The sequence below is a fragment of the Gallus gallus genome, chromosome 1 (assembly GCF_016699485.2).
Source record: "Gallus gallus isolate bGalGal1 chromosome 1, bGalGal1.mat.broiler.GRCg7b, whole genome shotgun sequence".
In the NCBI taxonomy this organism is placed as follows: domain Eukaryota; kingdom Metazoa; phylum Chordata; class Aves; order Galliformes; family Phasianidae; genus Gallus; species Gallus gallus.
In genome coordinates this window covers 7,691,203-7,709,089 of record NC_052532.1, presented here as the reverse complement: position 1 = coordinate 7,709,089, position 17,887 = coordinate 7,691,203, and the positions used below count along the sequence as shown (strand labels likewise).

At 42.4% G+C, this 17,887-nt stretch overlaps 1 protein-coding gene and 1 long non-coding RNA gene across 4 annotated transcripts in view; one reads left to right on the top strand and one right to left on the bottom strand.

The window, feature by feature from the left end:
* FRMD4A (FERM domain containing 4A) overlaps positions 1-17,887 on the top strand; it is a 358,105-nt gene that overhangs the window by 107,573 nt on the left and 232,645 nt on the right. The window lies entirely within an intron of this gene.
* Positions 1,147-17,759, bottom strand: LOC121108054. Of its 2 annotated transcripts, none has more exons than XR_005842349.1 (5): positions 17,455-17,759; positions 5,366-5,514; positions 4,925-4,978; positions 2,628-2,752; positions 1,147-1,942 (listed from the first exon to the last, which is right to left on the bottom strand). It is a non-coding gene; the product is annotated as an uncharacterized LOC121108054 (long non-coding RNA). The 2 variants fall into 2 exon arrangements; XR_005842348.1 differs by lacking the exon at positions 1,147-1,942 and adding an exon at positions 2,359-2,553.

Genomic DNA, 17,887 nt, shown 5'->3' with positions numbered 1-17,887 from the left:
GTGGTAGAGTCGCCATCCCGTAAGGTTTTCAAGAAACGTGTAGATGTGACACTGAGGGACGTGGTCTACTGTGGTCACAGGCATAAGGTGGTAGTTGGACTAGATGATTCTAGTGGTCTTTCCAGCCTTAATGATTCTATGATTCTCCTATTTTATCTGGGTACATTTTCATCTTTACTGCAGAGTTCACCTCTGTTGTACATGCTTTGTGCCTCACCAACAGAACCTAATCTGAGCTGGGAACAGTCAACCAATGGACAAGCATCAGAACATATCTGTGGAGCATTTTTTGACCTCTGTTTACCTTCTGTGTGTCAGTGATGGATTCGTGAGTCATAGGATTCACCAAGAGAGCCTCTTCCCATAATAAAACTCTAATTGCAAGTAAACCTTTGTTGGATTCATTGTAAAAACATGATTCTCTTGGTAGATGAAAAAGAAAGGAGCACAGTAACAAGCATCTGTTTATTGCTCAGTTTTCTCTGAAATGTTAAATGCTGTGTTATCAACTGCTGCCTAACTTGTGAATTAATTAAAAATAGTTCCTTGAGTGGCATGAGTATGTAATATTCTTGGGGTTTCTTTAGATAATAACTGGACTGCCAAGATACTTTGACGTCTTGGAAATGCTGCTTTTGCATGGAGATAGTACAGTATGGTTAAGATTTTTAACATGAATACATTCAGAGTAATGAGGAAGAAAATTTTCCAATGCATGTAGCTAAATTATCTGCTACTATTAATCATTCCCTTACACTTGCATCAATTCACTTTTTTTCTGAAAGTGTTTTAGTACTCATGACTAAATTTGCAATTTCTTTGCATAGAAAACTCTCAGTGAATCATTTCAGATTTTATGTACCATTGGTTTGCAGGACATCAATAATCTGATTCAAAGCTTTGTGTAATAGTGGGAAATCTCCTACTGATATCAACTAGTTTTTCATCCAGCTGCCACTGAAAAGCAAACGTATTTTTTCTGTTGAAGTTCTAAGTTCTTTGATATGAAAGTGCCAATAAATGCCAACCAATTGAGTATAATAGTTGTGGAAAAAGTCTTTTGATTAGCGGGGGATGATATCCAGTATTTTCCTCCCCCCACCCCCTTTTTTCCCTTTTTTTTTCTTTCTTCTTTTTTTTTTTTTTGTAGACTTAACTTGTTTAATGATTAAAAATATACATTGGAGCAAGTTTTGAGTCTAGTGAGGAAGAGATAAATATTCCAGCTCTAAGTTCTCACTGTTGTAAACAACTCTTTTCCGAGTCTATAATGGGCTAGATCAATAAAACAATTGATGGCAACCAAGGGAGAAGAGGAGTAACAGCCTCGTTTAGTATTTATAGAGTGCTGCTCCTGAAAGACTTTCTAAACGCTTTAATTAAGCATCACAACAACCATATGATACACAGGAAGAATTATTATCTGTGTTTTACAGGTGGAGATCAGCACAGAAAGATACCATCCAAGGCTACCGAGTGAATCTCTGGCAAAGCCAATAGTGGCATGCACCATTATTTTATCCAGTGTTGTTCAGCATACAGTGCAGCTAATCTGGGTGTTTTGACGTACAACTGTTGAGATGTATAATCCCAGATGTTACAGTGGCATGCAGCAAAAGTGTGTTTAGTCCCCACTGGGAGATTTTCTCTATCCCTCATCCTGCAAATCATGACCACTGCTTTCCTTTTTTTTCATTCCCTTGGTCTTACTGAACTAAGCAGTAACTTCCTTGCTTTACTCTTTGCACTTTGTTTGGTCTTTTGAGTTAGGTAATGGGCAATTCAGAGGGGTTGGCATGCTAAGAAAAGTAAGTAAGAAGGAAGCACTTACGAATGCAGCCTACAAGGTCTACCAAGGACTGGAGCCTACTTCCTGTGCTGGTTTTTCCCAGGCTGCCTTCATTTACAGCTTCAGGCCCTTGACCTTCGCTGGCAGTGGAAGCTGTGGAGGAAATAGTTTTGAATGCACTTTTGTGTATGCAAATACGTTCTTCCAGGCACAAAGCCTGGAACCCATTCATCAGGTATATTGTGAGCCGTAAAACCTTTATTTATTCAAGGATGTTTATGGCATCTTCCACTGCAAGTACATGAATGCCAAGAGAACTGAACTCTGCTTTTTCACATTACAGGTCCATCTCTGGGACATCCCAAATGTGCTTCCCCCAGAACCATAAAATAACTGCAGGATAAGAACCATGGCTGTGTTAGGACATCCCCTACACACTGGGAGACACATGTAGATATTCTGGAGCTAAATTTGGCTTCAAAGGCCTAAGATATGAGAAGAAACACCGTGCATTTACTGTGGGTAAGAACAGACCCTTCCCAGTGCTTCAGAGGAGTCATAGGTTTGGCTCGTCTTAAAAACCTTTACTGACTGAAGGCAAGCTCTACTGCAGTGCTATGCTATGGGACCAGTCTCAGGAAGCTGTTGATCCCATTCTGGCTTTGTTACTGAGTTTGTCAGACATCTTTCTTCTTCTCTCGCCTCATTCATAAACGCTTTGGACCCATCATACATTTGTTCTCTTCTACGATAATCTTCCTCTCCTAGTAACATGTGCATATTTAGGCTACATCCAGATCACTCCATCAGAGCATACAGTAACCACAGAGTGACTTACCATTCTCCATCCTTGGCTATGTGTCATACAGCAATTTGTCCAAGAAGATGAAGCTCCATACTCACCACCAAATCAAAGACAATTTCTTTTATATTGATTTTCTTTTCGTGCTGAGGCACTGAGGCCTGCATTTAGAGAGGGAAAAGAAGCTGATGAGGGATTTCTATTTCCCATGTATTTTTTATGCAAACAGTGGTTAGAGTAGATTATATTTACAAGTATCATAATTGTCTGGAGTGCTTTTACCACAGTGTGCCTAGCAAAAATGACCTTCTGCTTTCCCCTACACAGCATCTGCAAATATCTTAATGCAGAGTGCATCTTTTATCTTCCTGAAAGCCAACTAAGGGATGGAATTTTAAGTTGTTTTTTTTTTGTTTGTTTGTTTTTTTCTGTTTTGTTTGCTGTTGCTGTTGTTGTTTGGTTGTTTTTTAATTCATAAGCTAGTCTTTAGGGTTGGAGAAATGTTTTGACAGAGGGAAGGGATGATAATAGATAATGCACTGATCCATTTGCTGTGGTTTCTTTACCACTGGAATTTGTATACATTGGAGACTGCTAATAAAAATTGAGCCATTTACACATAATTTAGTTGATTGAGTTAGTTCCAACTCTTTCACAGCTGCCTCTGAAGTGCCCAGTTACTGAAGGTTATTATTTGGAGAAGGTTTTTAATTTAGACGGATGCCAGAGATGCAGGCTACTCTTACTGGAGACATTCCATGCTGCCCTTGTACGGTGCTTCATATAATTAGTGCATACTTAAATAGTATGGCTATTTAATAACCCCTCTGTGTGTTCTACGTAATGATTGTAATCAAGCCAGTGACAGCGCAGAAACAGAGCACCCAATAGGATGCCCTTCTGACATAGAATGTCATGAACTTTAATCAATTTCTCACCTAGGTTTGGGCTGGAAATTCCACATATTGGCTATCAAGCTGCCTACGTGAGCCACACAGTGCTCAACCACACCTGGAAATACAGGTTTTTGTAAGACCTGGCCAAAATCTCAGTCTTCTCCTTCTCTGAGTTAGCACTCGTAAGTAGTGATTGGAGGTGCATGGTAACAGCATCTCCAAAATCCATAAAAGGGACACAAGATGAAATGTGTGTCTTCATTTTATATTTCAGGTCTATAAATTATTACAGATTTGATCCAAAGCCACTGAAGTAATGGGAATATTTACGCTCATTTCAGGAAGTCTTGGACCAAGCCAACAAAAGGAACTGTGCATGATATTATCTTCTAGCTGAGTCAGCTGTGGATAAAATCTAACACTTGCTCTCCAGAAAGAAAGTTTGGTTTGAATGTTTCCCTTCTTATTAACTTCTCACATACTGCCAACAAACTGTAAATAGTTCCTGGCACAGCGAGTTCTGCAAAGGATTGCAGATAAGAGTAAGATCTCTGAGTGCATAGATCTTCATGTGCCTGCAGGCATTAAAATTAGCTTGAAATTCCTCCAATTCATTATGGACTTCTCTGCAAACTACATTTCACCAGATGGTTCAGTGACATTTGAGCCAAAGAAGGACAAGACAGGAATGTACTTAATAAAAATATTATTTCTCATCAAGATTATTTTCAAGTTAGGAAAATCCAAGAAATCAAGATCAAAGCCTCCAAAGCTCTGTAAGTCTATGTGAAAATTACACTTCTTCCAAGCCCTCAGCTTGTTCATAACCTGATATGCATATTCCTGTCTCAAAGTCCTGTAATGTTTTCCTTGAAGAAAACAGTACTTGGGTAGGTGAAAAGTTGCAGCAGGGTGTTTAGGAAGGACAGCCATCATTGCCATCTTTGAAGTCATCAGTAAGGATAGGCGTCTGGACTGAAAAACACCAATGGATGTATCCTCCATAGCTTTGCCTGTGATCAAAGTCAGCATCATCTTATATAGGAGTTGGACTCAGTGATCCTTGTAGGTCCATTCCAACTCAGGATATTCTATGATTCTATGATTCTGTCACTGAGGTACTCCACTCAATTACTGTACAGGGCTATGGCAGAGGCTACTGACTGAGTCAAAGCGCCACCCATCACCTCTTATGTTGTTTATGGTGCCAAATCTTGCAGAGATCTTACTCAGCACCGTGCCAGGTGGATGCTGGCCATGGTCAGGGCATTATCATCTGCTCTTCCCTGCAGGAATGCATTACTGATGCCCAATTATTCAACAGACACTTTATGCTAACAAACTTCAGTGGGTCAGTTTGTAAGGGACCTCGCTTTCATCACAGATCCCACTGTATCCGCAGGACACATAGATATTTTTGAGCAGTGGAGGACCTACCTTAAAAATGCTGACATCTCTGATTAGTTGCAACGATCTTCTAATCTTCTCCTTCTAAAAAGGAAATTCAGCAAAGAGCAAGTAACATGTGATTCAGAATTAGTCACGCTAAACTTTAAAGCTTTTAGATATTCAGCATATTCACAAACACTTGGTAGCTCCTGAAATGCATCTCATAGTCTGATGCTGAGTCCTTCAGCGTACCCTGCTGCAATCCATTCTGCTCCAAAAATGACTTCCTCTGATATCAAATTTCTCCCAGCAAAAATGTCTTTGAAGTTATTCATCGACGGCCCTTTATCCCTGACTAGTTTCTTTAACCTGCTGGTTAGAAGGTTGTTTTGCACAGTAATTTTCATTTCTTTGGAATGACAAATAGAGATCTAGATCAGTTTCTAGTAGGTTGTGCCTTCACTAGATTTCAGCCCAGATTCATCCCACCTCTGTGCTCTCAGCTGAGCTATGATATGATGAGGCTTCACAAGGAGGTTTTGGCTTTGTTGTCTTGCTGCTATCACAAAGGACCTCCCCTCTACTCCTGTGCTGTCTCTGCAGTCCTTCTTCTTGATGCTCAGGTACTCATCAGGCCACTGAAACAGCACAACACTGTTAAACAGTAGAAAAGTAGAAAAATCATCCTGGTTTCTTGCTGGCTTGAATGTCTAAACAGGCTCAGTGAGAACCTGGGGAATGCCACAGTTGTGCAGAGGAAGTGGCATGAACATAAGACAGAACACGAGCAAAATAAAATCAAAGAAGGGGATACCTTTTTGGCGGCAGCAGGTTGTTAGTTATGAAATTTTAATGTCCTAAGACCACAGCACTTCCAAAGAGGGGATAAAGTTTTGACCTCAGCAAACAAAGAGCATGAGACAGCTTTACTCTGGACTGAATACAGTTAGGAGTATGTGAACTACTTAACTCAGAAGTGTGGGTTCTTTGTATACTTCATGGAGAGAGACGGGCACAGCAGGAAGGGGAACAGAAGTTAGACTAAATGTCACAAGTGCTTCTATTTCCAGTATACATCTGCTTAACCCGAGGCCTATGGCATTCTTCAAACCTTCAGCACTCTCCCTACCTGTCAGCTGTAAGACCTCAAAACCCCACCCAATGAGGGTGGGTTTTACTCTAGAAATGTCAATAAAATTGAGAGGATAATAGAACAAGGACTTGCTAAATTGCAGCATCCTGGTGAACAAAGAAAATGTGTTTCATAGGACAGCATGTAGTTCATAAGCAGATCTGACAGCTTTATTTTCTAACATGGTACAGAGGAAAGTTGAAGAGAGCTTTTCAGTTAAATTCAGGACACACTGTGTCTCCACAGTGGGTTTAATGGAGGCTTTCATCCGTATCTCTTCCATTGCTCTTCAGTTTCCTCATTGTCTCTCTTTCCTTCCACAAGATGCATTTCAGAAATAACTACCACAGAGAGTGTTACTGCCTCTATCTATCAGGCTGGTAATGGTGTGATGTGGATGTTGGCACCCTTAGATATTTCTTTTACAACAGTCTTCAGGCCCTGTATCCCAGCCTTCAGCACTGTAGTTACGAGTGTTTCTAGCTTAGAGAAATGATGCAAAAAGGCTTCAGCATGCATGCAAATCAGATGCCATAATGGAGCCACCTCAGCATTAAAAAATACAGCCAACTAATTTTCATATCCAGTTTGCACCAGGCTAGCAGCATTGACATTCTCTTCTTATAAGGTGAAGGATAAATGGGATCACCCAAGCTGAGTATAAGGCTCATGTGCCTTCAGCTGCAAGGCAGAAAGACAACAATCCTATGCCATTTCAGGACAGCAGAGTGCTGCACAGTTCCTTAGTGCAGAGATCTGAATACATTTAACCAAACCTTTAATTTACAATTGATTTACAGTGGTCTCTAGCAACCTGGATGACTCTGACTTTATGATGACAGTTGACGTTTCAGCATTCACAGTTTTACCCGCTACTATTCTGATGTGAATTGTACTTCCCAGTTGAAGATCCTAGTGAGTAAGCAGTGAAAACAGGGAAAGTTGCAGGTAACCTCATCCAGAGCATTCACTGAAATAGTAAGGGTACAAAATAAGAAATGAAGACCAAGATGAAGTCTCCAAACTCACCAGAAAAATGACAGCCATTGGCACAAAGGTTTTCCAAAGTGCTTGAGAGATGTTAAAGAAGGTCTTTTGCATAAGTCTGAAGCTCAGAAAGGTGACTCCCAAAGCAGGGTGTCACCTTTTTCCACCTGAATCACATGTGCAAACATTTGCCAGGCAGATGGCTGTTGATATATTCAAATTTCTAGCCTAAGCACCCAAATGAATTTCTGCATCCAAATGAAAAGGGCTACGCATACTCCCTTCTTGCCTTGGCACCTTTTGGGTAGCCCACATGTGATAACACCCAGGACACCTCACGTCAGCACTGCTGCCATGTGCCCAAAGCTCAGGTATGATGGCGTGAACCAATTTGTTTGCATCCAGCCCTTCCCTTTGCTGCCTTGCTCACTATGGAGGCACAGATTTTTAACACTGAAAGCTCTGTTATGAAAAGCAAGGTGAGCAGCCCCGGGGTTTGCCATCAGCAACCAGTGGGCAATGCTGTGGCTGAAGTTAATGGGGAAGAAGAAAATACTTCCCCAGTGTGTCACTTGCTCAGTGAGGTCAGATATGGGGCAGTGAAGACTTTTGTCTGAGTTTCTGCGTTGCTCAAGTTATAAGCATATCCATCCTGAGATTCTGCTCTTTTCTCTAGAAAAAGAGGAAATGGTTTCATACTAAAAGAGGAGAGATTTAAGCTGCATGTAAGGAAAAAGTTTTTTACTATAAGGGTGGTGAGGCACTGGCACAGATTGCCCAGAGAGGCGGTGGATGCCCCATTCCTGGAGACACTCAAGGTCAGGCTGGATGGGGCTCTGAGCACCTGATGGAGCTGTAGGTGTCCCTGTTCACTGCAGAGGAGCTGGACCACATGGCCTTTAAATATCCTTCTCAACTCAAATGATTTTATGATTCTGAAGTAGCCGAATGTGTTCAACTCTGCCTGTAGCTGGCACTTCCTAATGGATTGTTCAGGCAGACAGTTTGGGTATTGCCTTAAATAGGAGACGGTAAGATGGACTAAACAACCAAGCAGCTTATTGCAGGAAACACAGGTTTTCATATTAATCTTTTGCAGAATTTGGGGGCAGCCAGAAGCTGGTTGGGGAAGAAGCTACTCTGGGGAGGCTGACCTCTGCTCTCCAAGTCCTGGTGACCGCTGTGGACAAGCTTTACAGCAGACAGAGCAGAGCCAACCTTATTGACACAAAGCAACTCTGGAAATCTTAATTCTCATTTGGCTGAACTTCTCGTTACCTCACTGACTTTCATCAGTCAGTGCTGAGTAGCCAGGAAGCAAAGCTACTTTAAATGGCTTTGATTCCATTAAGATCCTTTAGAAGGAAGGAGAAATCCTCCAGGAAAGTCCTGATTGGCTCTGCCTTTCTAGCTTCGGTCTTCAGGGCTTGAAGTATGCTAAACTTTAGCAAAAAAAAAAAAAAAAAGGTGAGAAAAGGATAGGGCAGGGGCGAAGCACAGCATCTGAACCCCTCCAGGATCATTACTTGTAGCCAGTACACAGCACTAGAAGTATCATAGAATTATAGAATGGCTTGGGTTGGAAGGGATCTTAAAGATCAAATTCCAGCCCCTGCCATGGGCTGGCTGCCCCCCACCAGCTCAGGCTGCCCAGGGTCCCATCCAACCTGGCCTTGAGTACCTCTAGGGATGGGCATCCACAGCTTCTCTGGGCAGCTGTGCCAGTGCCTCACCACCCTCTGAGTAAAGAATTGCATCCTAACATTTAACCTAAATATCCCCTCTTTTAGTTTAAAGCCATTCCCCTCAAGTACTTCAAAGCATCTTGGCACAAAGCTGAACAAAGCAAGAATAATCAGAGATGAGTGTTACGTATTGTCAGCCAGTGGAGCTTTCTGGTTTTCTTTCTGATGTTTTTTTCCCCTGCTAGCCCAAGAGGCACTGAAATGAAACCAGGCTGGGATGTGTCTGTGCAAATTACAGTTTGGGGTTTGAGATGTCTCCTGTATAACTGGAGAAACAAATGTAATACAGCAGACGTGGAGGGGCGTGTGTGCTTATGGCTCCTAATTTCTGCTTTTGTTCAACAGATGCCTGTTGCTCTTTAAGACAGTGATACCAAATATCATCATGGCTTTCCCGTAGCGTGAACACTGCGAAGTTATTAAGAACACTGTTCCTGCAGATGCAATGATTAACATGAAAATGAATCATATAGCCAAAGGAGCTCACAGCTCACAGACGCTGTGTGTGCAACCCGTGGGTGATCACTTGGAATTACGCCTTGCATAGATCTCTCTTCTGACCCCTGCTTGCCCCCAAAGCAGCATGAAGGCGTAAAGCTTTTTATTTCCTTGCTGAGATCTATCCCAAGAGGATGCATTGCCAAGTTCGGCTCCTGCAAGTGCATGTCTCACCTTTGCATTAGAGTGACAGTGAGCATCTCAGGTCTGTTTTGTGCCATTACCTCTTCTCTGGGGTCTGATCCTGCTGGTTGCTGAGCATCTTCCCTTCCACGCACCTCAGAATATGTTGAGATGCACAGTGGGAACTTAGTACCGAGTAGGATCAGACTGCAGTGCATCAGTATTAAGGTCAGACTCACAATGCATTAATATTGCTCAGCAGAAATATTAGCTGTCAAGAAGCTCAGAATTGTTCTTTTTATGGCTTAGGGAACAGTATTATAGTGAAAATGACAGGAATATAAATTCAGAGGGTGTTTACAAGATGGGAAAACAAGAGTCAACATAAATGCGCTATTATCTGTATTTGGCATTGCCTTTTCTCAGTGAAATGGACGTGAGGAATTTGTGCTGAGTCGGCTTTCTGAAGGTTAGCGGAGACGGAGGGCTGTTCCCCATGGAGGGCAAAGAGCAGCGGGGATGGAGATGAGCCGCAGGATGAGATGTCAGACTCTGCACCCCGCAACAGTGCTTCCAAAAGCAAATGATGGAAGATGACTGCAGCACTGATGAAGCTGTTTGCCTCATCGTGGTCTATGAAATAACATCTTTCTCCTCTACACCAACTCCCCAGCAGATCCGCAGGGGTTACTGGGGTCAGTTCCTTCCCTTGAAAATGCTGTGGCTTGCCAAAAAGAGGTTGAAGTGATGCAGAGGAGAGAGATGACATTTCTTCAGGCTATTTTCTAAAGAACACGCTCCCAGAATAGCTCCAAATAATAAAAGTATTGTTAATTCATTAAGGATGTTGCTTCTAGAGCTGTAGCAGCAGCAAAAGTATACATATAATCTGTCAAGAAATTCAGGGGTGAAAGTGAAAGGGACAAAGATGTGAACACAGCCACTATTCCTGAATAAATCTATTTATGACATGTTTTTTGGCTCTTAGGTACTGTTAAGCACCTAAGTACCATCATCCACTGATGAATTACCCCTTAAAGCATACACGTATGGGTCTGGTCAGGTCAAAGGAAACAGACTGGACTGACCTTAGAAGGGAACGTTTTGGAAAACTTTTGGCCCATCAGAAAATACAGTGACCTTCCATTTAGCTAAAGATGGTTATTCCAAACGTTGTAACAGCTTCCATGTAAAGGAACGCTGAGAAGCTATTAAAATAGCACTGGTGCTGAGGCAGCAGTGAGCCTTAAAAATACATATTGTTTATACTGGCAAAACCTTTTAGCATATTTACTATTTTTTCTACCTTTCTGGAGATAACACTGTTCGTTCAAATCTATCCAAAATTGCAAATAGATCTAGCTACTTTTTGGAGATCAGTATGTGTTGTTATTTTACTTCCAGGACAGGGCTTTACAGAAAGGTCATAATTTAAGTGCTTCTGGAACAGAAAACCTCTTGGAAAGCTTCTATAACATATTTCCTAGAGAACAGTTCAAAGTGTTTCAGTGGGAATAGGAAAATATTCTAATTAACGGAAGCCCTACCTCTAAGTTAATTTAAGAATGGAAATACTCTCTCAAGGCAAAAAATGATGAGGCGAAATCCTACGGACTGTTGCGGATAGGTCAGACTGAGAAATGAAAGTTGTTGAACTGTGCCCTTAATAACCTATAAGAAAGTATCTGTAAGGTATCTCAGGAATGCAGGCATTCCTCTATCTCTCAAAAGCAATTTTATCATGTTGTTTTTTCCTCTCTTTCTCATGATGAAATGCCCCAAATTCCCAATACATCATGATATTGCTATTGTCTCCAATTTAATCCACCAGTAATTGTATTATCCCTTCCCTCCGTATTGATCTGGATGAAGCACAGGCTGCAGCAGCTCCCTTTGGTGCTTTTAGGCCCCACCAAAGGGCAATATTTTCAACCACTGGAATCAAGTCTGGTGTAATTAAGGACCTGAAGCACAAGTCAGTAAGCTGGAGACTGCATCATATCTACTTAATGGGGTATCATTCTCAGTAAACACACACACGGTAACCAAATGGTTACTCTTCACAAAGAATGGGACTTCAGGTGTTGAGGCTGTTTCTAAACAAAAGCTCTGCATGTGAAGTAGTTTGCTTCTCCCCAGGCTGTCTGGTGGTGTTAGCACTGCTGTAAGGACTCAGTCCTGAGTGGTTCTGTAATGTGAAAACCACACCACAGTGAGAAGTGATAATAATGGGATGGAGTTATGGGGCTCAGCCTGTGTTTACAGCATTGGCTATGGCTGGACTCTGTGTATGTGCTAATATAGAGTGAGCTTAAAAACCCATTCACCATCTGATGATATTTCTGATAGCTGCTAGGTTTAGAGAAATATTAAAATAACAGTACAAAGCAAAATCAGCAACAAAAATGCCGGGATGCTTCAGTCCAATTGGCAAAACAACCAAAGCAGGTCCACCCTTCCACCTAAACGGTCACCCCTTCTTTTGACTTGATCATGAGAAAAGATAAAGCTTGGCTCCAGAGCATTCAATATCAAGACCTCAAGACTTGGGCCTGTCTTCAAAGCTAAGAGCTAAAAGGGGAACACATCACCTCCCTGGCCCCTCTCATGGAGCTCCTACCAGCCTCCCAAACAGTTCTGTCATGATTTGGACATACAGACATCTCCTGGAAGATCCTCAGTACCTTTAACTCTCGACTTTTTGGGGACAAGGTTCCTCCTGGTTGGCTTTTTCATCTATGGTTGAAGTTCATTTGTCCCATTGCTTTGGAATAATATGTCATATAATATGGCAGGCTGGGCAACTTGATCCAGTGCCTGATTTAGTGGTTGGCTGCCCAGGACAGGGGGCTTTGAACTCGAATGATCTTTTAGGTCCTTTCCACCTCAAGCAATTCTATGATGTTATGATTCTGTGATAACTCTGTTGCAGTCTGGACAGTTGCATAATATGCCAAACAAGAGCCTGACCAATATTTGTGAAACAACATTACTGGTTGTATATTTTTCAAGCAAATGAACTCCTACAAGTTTCATTGCTTGGGTGCTACAGTACTCCTCAGTCAGCACGCAAGGAGAGGACTGTTGGTACACTTGCAGCTTGAATCTCAAGATAGACTGAATTCAGTGCAAGTGCTGGTTAGAAATGTCATGTTTCCTTAACAATTAGCTATTTCTTATTGAAGTGTGGTAAAAAATATATCTTTTTATATATCAGAAGCAAAACACTCTGAATGATTTAATGCAGCTTGCTAAGCTCTTCATTAATAATAAAAGCTTTCTGATTAAGAGCTCTGCATAACACACATCTTTTATGTGTCTGAGGCACTTAGATTTTGGGTGTGTTCTAGCCCTTAGCAGGCTGCCATCACTACTTTCTTCAGACAGGACTCTTATTTTCAGCCTGCCATTCACTGCTGTGGGCCTGGCTTGGGCAACCCTTTACTTCAGCATGCAATTGCATGTGCTTTCAGCTGCCCAGGACCTTCTTAGAATCATAGAGTCACCAAGGTTGGAAAAGACCGCCAAGATCATCCAGTGCAACTGTTCACCTCTCACCAATAGTTCCCACTAAACCATGTCCCTCTGTACAACATCTAAACATTTCTTGAACACCTCCAGGGTCGGTGACTCCATCACCTCCCTGGGCAGCCCCTTCCAGTGCCTGACCACTCTCTAAGAGAAGTACTTCCTAACATCCAACCTGACGTTCCCTACACTGGTGGGATGCCCGCAGATGATCACACAAGCTAAAGTCATGCAGGGCAGCTGTTTAAACCACTCTTTGATCTAAAATCTTCTCTGCAGAATTGCTAAAATTTTCAGAAACTTTAAAGTTTCAGTTGTGAACTACAAAGCATCTTCCCATCTCTCTTTCTTTCTTGCTGCTTTACACCCAGGAGCTGTCTGGAACAACTGTTGCCTAAAAAGAAATGCTCCTCATTTTAATCTGAATTATTATTATTTGGTTGGTTGGTTGGTTGGTTGGGCTGGGTGTGGTTTAATTTCTTTGGTTGATTTTATTTTATTTTATTTTATTTTTGAGTGAAGTCTTAATTGTTTTTCCAGCAAGCTTCACTAGATGGCAGTAAGTAAAGGGAAATGAGTTAGAAACCAAATTTTGGGAGGACTCAGTGAAAAATCAGTGATCAAGCTGCTTACGCCAGAATTATGCCCTAAAATAAAAGGCAATTCCAGTAAAGGAACGTCTATCTAAAAGAGACCGGAGTTTGTTTACAGTTAGTGCCTCTTCAGCATCTGTGAAGGCTAAAGCTCAGTTGGACCACCCCTGCCTTTACCAGCCGTTCTACAGGGATACAAAAGCTTGTTTCTGCCTCTACTTGGTCAGTTTGCAGGGTCATTGCTCTACTTTTTAATTTATTTGGAGGTCCAGCTTTGCCCAGAGCACAAGAGGAGAAGTAGTTTGGCTTTACTGCTGCAAGCCAGACATTCAGCGTCTGCTGCTTGGATAGGGTGGGAGGTCTTCAGCTCAGTGTCTGTAGTCCCTTGATTTCATAGAATCATAGGATCATTTGAGTTGAAAGGGACCCTTAAAGGCCATCTAGTTCAACTCCCCTGCAATGAACAGGGACACCTACAGCTCGACCAGGGTGCTCAGAACCCCGTCTAGCCTGACCATCAGTGTCTCCAGGGACAGGAGACATTTGAAGATGGGAACTTGGCTACTCCTGTCCTTCCCTTCCCTGGTGGCACACCGGCTGGTGGCAGTGCCTGTGAGCCAAGGCAGTGTGCCTGGGGAATGCGGTGCCCTGTCAGACAGCATGCAGTGACGTCTGGGACAAAGACGGGCTGTTCTCTGTGTTGGATTAGAAGTTGCTAATAACTGCAAGGAGACGTTTCCCTGCCCATTCCCCATAGACACTGTCAAGGCAGGCTGAGTAGAGCTAAGCAGGAGTCACCGTGGGATGTGCTGTCAGAAATGGCAGGTTGTCAAGGCCAGAATTTGTCAGTGTACGCTTGTTTTAACAAAAATCTCCACAGGAGGTTTCCCAGGCCAGGCAGTGGGAAGGAGAGTGACAGGGGGATTAGGGCCTGAGGATTAGCTGAAGGCACAGACAGGCCTCGCAGTGCTGACCTGGGGCCTCCTCCTCTCTAGGCTCCTGTAGAAAGGGCCAGAGGTTGCGTAAGTTTCATTTCCCGCAGAAATACAACAGAATCTAAAGTTAAAACCTCAACATTCTCTCTGAAAGGGATTTTTTTTCTACCCAGCTCTCACGTCAAGTCCCACAAAGGAGCAATCCAACCTCTCTATGCCATAAACACCAGAGGTACCCACAGAACACAACGGGGTCTCCCAGATGCAAACATGAGACTTGAAAGCCATTTCACATTTCAGTGTTGAGAAGAAAAAGCCAGAGAAAAGCTTGCAATGAGATAAGGCTGTGTCAACACAGAACTCACTGGAGCAGCAGAAAAGGAGGTCTGCTGAGCTGCAGATAACCACCTGCTGTCATTAAAATCCAATTTAGTGATGATCTAATATGTATTCAAAGGACCAAAGTCTGGAATACAACACGGATCTGTCTCCTGTGTTTCCAAATTAAAGGCAAAACTCCTTCTTAACATCTTGCTCTATTCACAGTTCTTTCTTCATGGTCAAAGGAGTAGAGAGGGATCTCTCATATCACAACCGGTGTCCATAACAGATGGCAAGGGGTTAAAACTGGAAGAGGAATTCATTTACTTGGAGGGTGCTACCTACAGAGGTCTCAGAAGAGGCCCTGCTCCACTGCCTCTTGAGGGAAATTTGAACGTTTATTTGATGAGGACTGGGTTATCTGCCCAGGACTAATCATTTCACATTTGGGGGATAGAATGCCTGACCGAGGGAGAATGGATCCAAGATCCAAGGCTGTGTGTCTCATATCAATTTCTCTTACCAACAGAAATAGCCTGGCAAGGTCCAATTATCTCTGGTTTCATTATAGCCCTTTGAAGTTATTTAGAATGGAAAGTCCCTTCTAAAGTGTGGTTTCAAATGAAATATTTGCTGCTTGAATAGATTTACAAGTTAGGTAGCATCTGAGCACAGATTTTATCACCTTTCATTACCCTTCCCTTTCTGTGGGACATTGAAGTGTCATCCAGATGAACAGCACAATGTCATTTTCAGTTACAGAAAATCAACCTCAGTTTAATGGAGGTAACAGCCTCCAAATGTATTTTGGCTCTTTTTAGAGGTTGGCTGTGCAAGGTCCAGAGAGCCTCATTAGCGTTAAGGAAGATGCTCCCATGATTTTCCAGGGCAAGAACAGAGAATGAGAATTTTTTCCCTTTTTCTCCATATGCCCACTTAAAATGAAGTTGCGATAACGAAATAAATGTTTTAATCCTAGCAATTCCTTACATATACTCGTTGTGAAACCATGAGGTGTATTCCCAGAAGGCCACAGCAGTCTTTTGATCTCATTGCTATTAAGCCTCTTAAAATTACTACAAACAAGTAACGCCAGTGCTTGGATTTGTTTAAAGAGCTAAAAATGAACTTCCAGCAATGACATCAATGTTGATAATATCAGACTCTCTAGTCCTGGGCATGAACAGACATCTTCTGCTCAACCCAGCAGGGACTCCAAATCTGTATCAGTTACTTCAAATGTAAGGCTTTTGAAAGCACCAGCTGTGCCACGTTAATTTGCTACTACAGAGCTTACTAAAACCAGAGCAGTGAATTGCCTGCAACGTTCGTGTTATTGATGTGGCTGATTAGGAGCTTTCAAGGTTGGTTTGAGGTAATGTAATCTACACCTCACTAAGAAGATTAAGTAAGTTAAAATAAGGTTACTGCAAGCAGTGGACTGTTGCATCTTCTGCAAGACTCTGCTGCTAATTATTGCAAAGCCACTGGTCTTTGCTGCGAGGATTGTTTCAGCTGTTGATTGCACTGGTTTAAGAAGCAAAGAGACGTGTGGTGCATTTTAATATCCCAATTAAAAAGGAATCTGTGGAAAACTAGCAGAGAACTGAGAATACCATCCAGAAATGGATAATATCAGCCTTTTCCTTCTATTCATTTTCCTCTTTACAAACAGCAGTTTTCCAAATGCTTTCAGGTTGCTATGTAGGAAGACAAAAACTGAGATTATAGAATCCAGTGCCTTCCAGAGAGACCAAAAATCACCATTTGGTAGAGGATTTATACAATAGAGCACGGGTTATTAGAGGTGAATTCTTACACAAGAATATCATCATGATGCCAATTGCCCCAGCACACACCAAAGGAATACCTACAAACTCCTTCATCCCAACATGGTCAGCCTCTGAGTTACTCATACTCTAACTCTTGAGAGTACATTTGTTACTGCTGGTTCTTGGGATGAGGTCATCAATCAGAGGATGGGAACATGTAGCCCATGGCATTAAGTTGGATTTCATGTAGAACGTGTCTATATTTGGGATAAATCAAAACCAGGAGTCCCTGCTTTCCAATTCCTAAAAATAAATAAATAAATCGATAAAGAAATGATGGAGTCCTCAAAGAAGCAAGTTTATGAAAAGGCTCTCCCAGCCTCTGGATCCCTTGTGCATCCCATGTGCCACTTGTGCTTTAGGTAATAGTGTCTTTAGGGCAGTATGTTCATACATGTTTGGTAGCCCAGATCCAAGCCTCTGGATGGCACAAAACAAATAAAGACAGACTTCTCACCTGATTAATGCTGATAAAGGCATTTCTTAGTGGAAGAAACCTTTTCACCTTGATTTGGTAGTGGAATTCACTGCCACATGATTGCTCAGGTTCTGATTTATCCCAGCTGTGACACTACAGGAATGTGTGGGAGCAACACAAAGCAACCTGAGTTTGTACCTGATCTTCATATCAGTTCAGTCTATCTTATCATATACCTCCCCTGAGCATTACTGAAGAGACAAGTCTGTTGTCTCTTCACTAGAAGAGCTAGAGTTCACAGTGTTTGCAAAGGGGTCATTTTCCCAGTCCGTGTTGGTTTACTTGTATTTACTACTCACATACATGTGGTCAAGCTAGATGTGGTCAAGTGTAAGATCATACTTCCTACTGTACTCTCAACTCAAGCTGTTTTAGCAGTATTCTCAAAATGCTGGGAGTCATCTACCTGCACTGAAGAGTTGATGGATCTCATAAACCTCTGACAGAGCAAGCAGCTGAGTTTCCTCCTGGTCCACTGGAGGATGCAGCTGAGTCAGAATATGTGATTACAGGGAATCACATAGACCACAACAGATCTCATGTTGTGTCGGTTGGAACTTTACCATTCTTCCTCCATGGCCGTGTTCTTCACACTACAGTGAGCTGGGGGGTACCTGATGAAGAGCTGATCCCCTCTCTGGTGCTGCTGCTGTGGGCACTGCAGTGGAGGATCATGAGGTGGTCTCACACACCATGACTTTGTGACATCAAAACCCGTTGCTCAGCGCTGTCACCATGGGGAAGCCTGTCCAGCCCCACAGCACTCCACCCAGAACTTGCATTATGCTCTGCATGCCCACCAGGGCTACCCAGCAGTCAACCTTATCTGAAACTAGTCT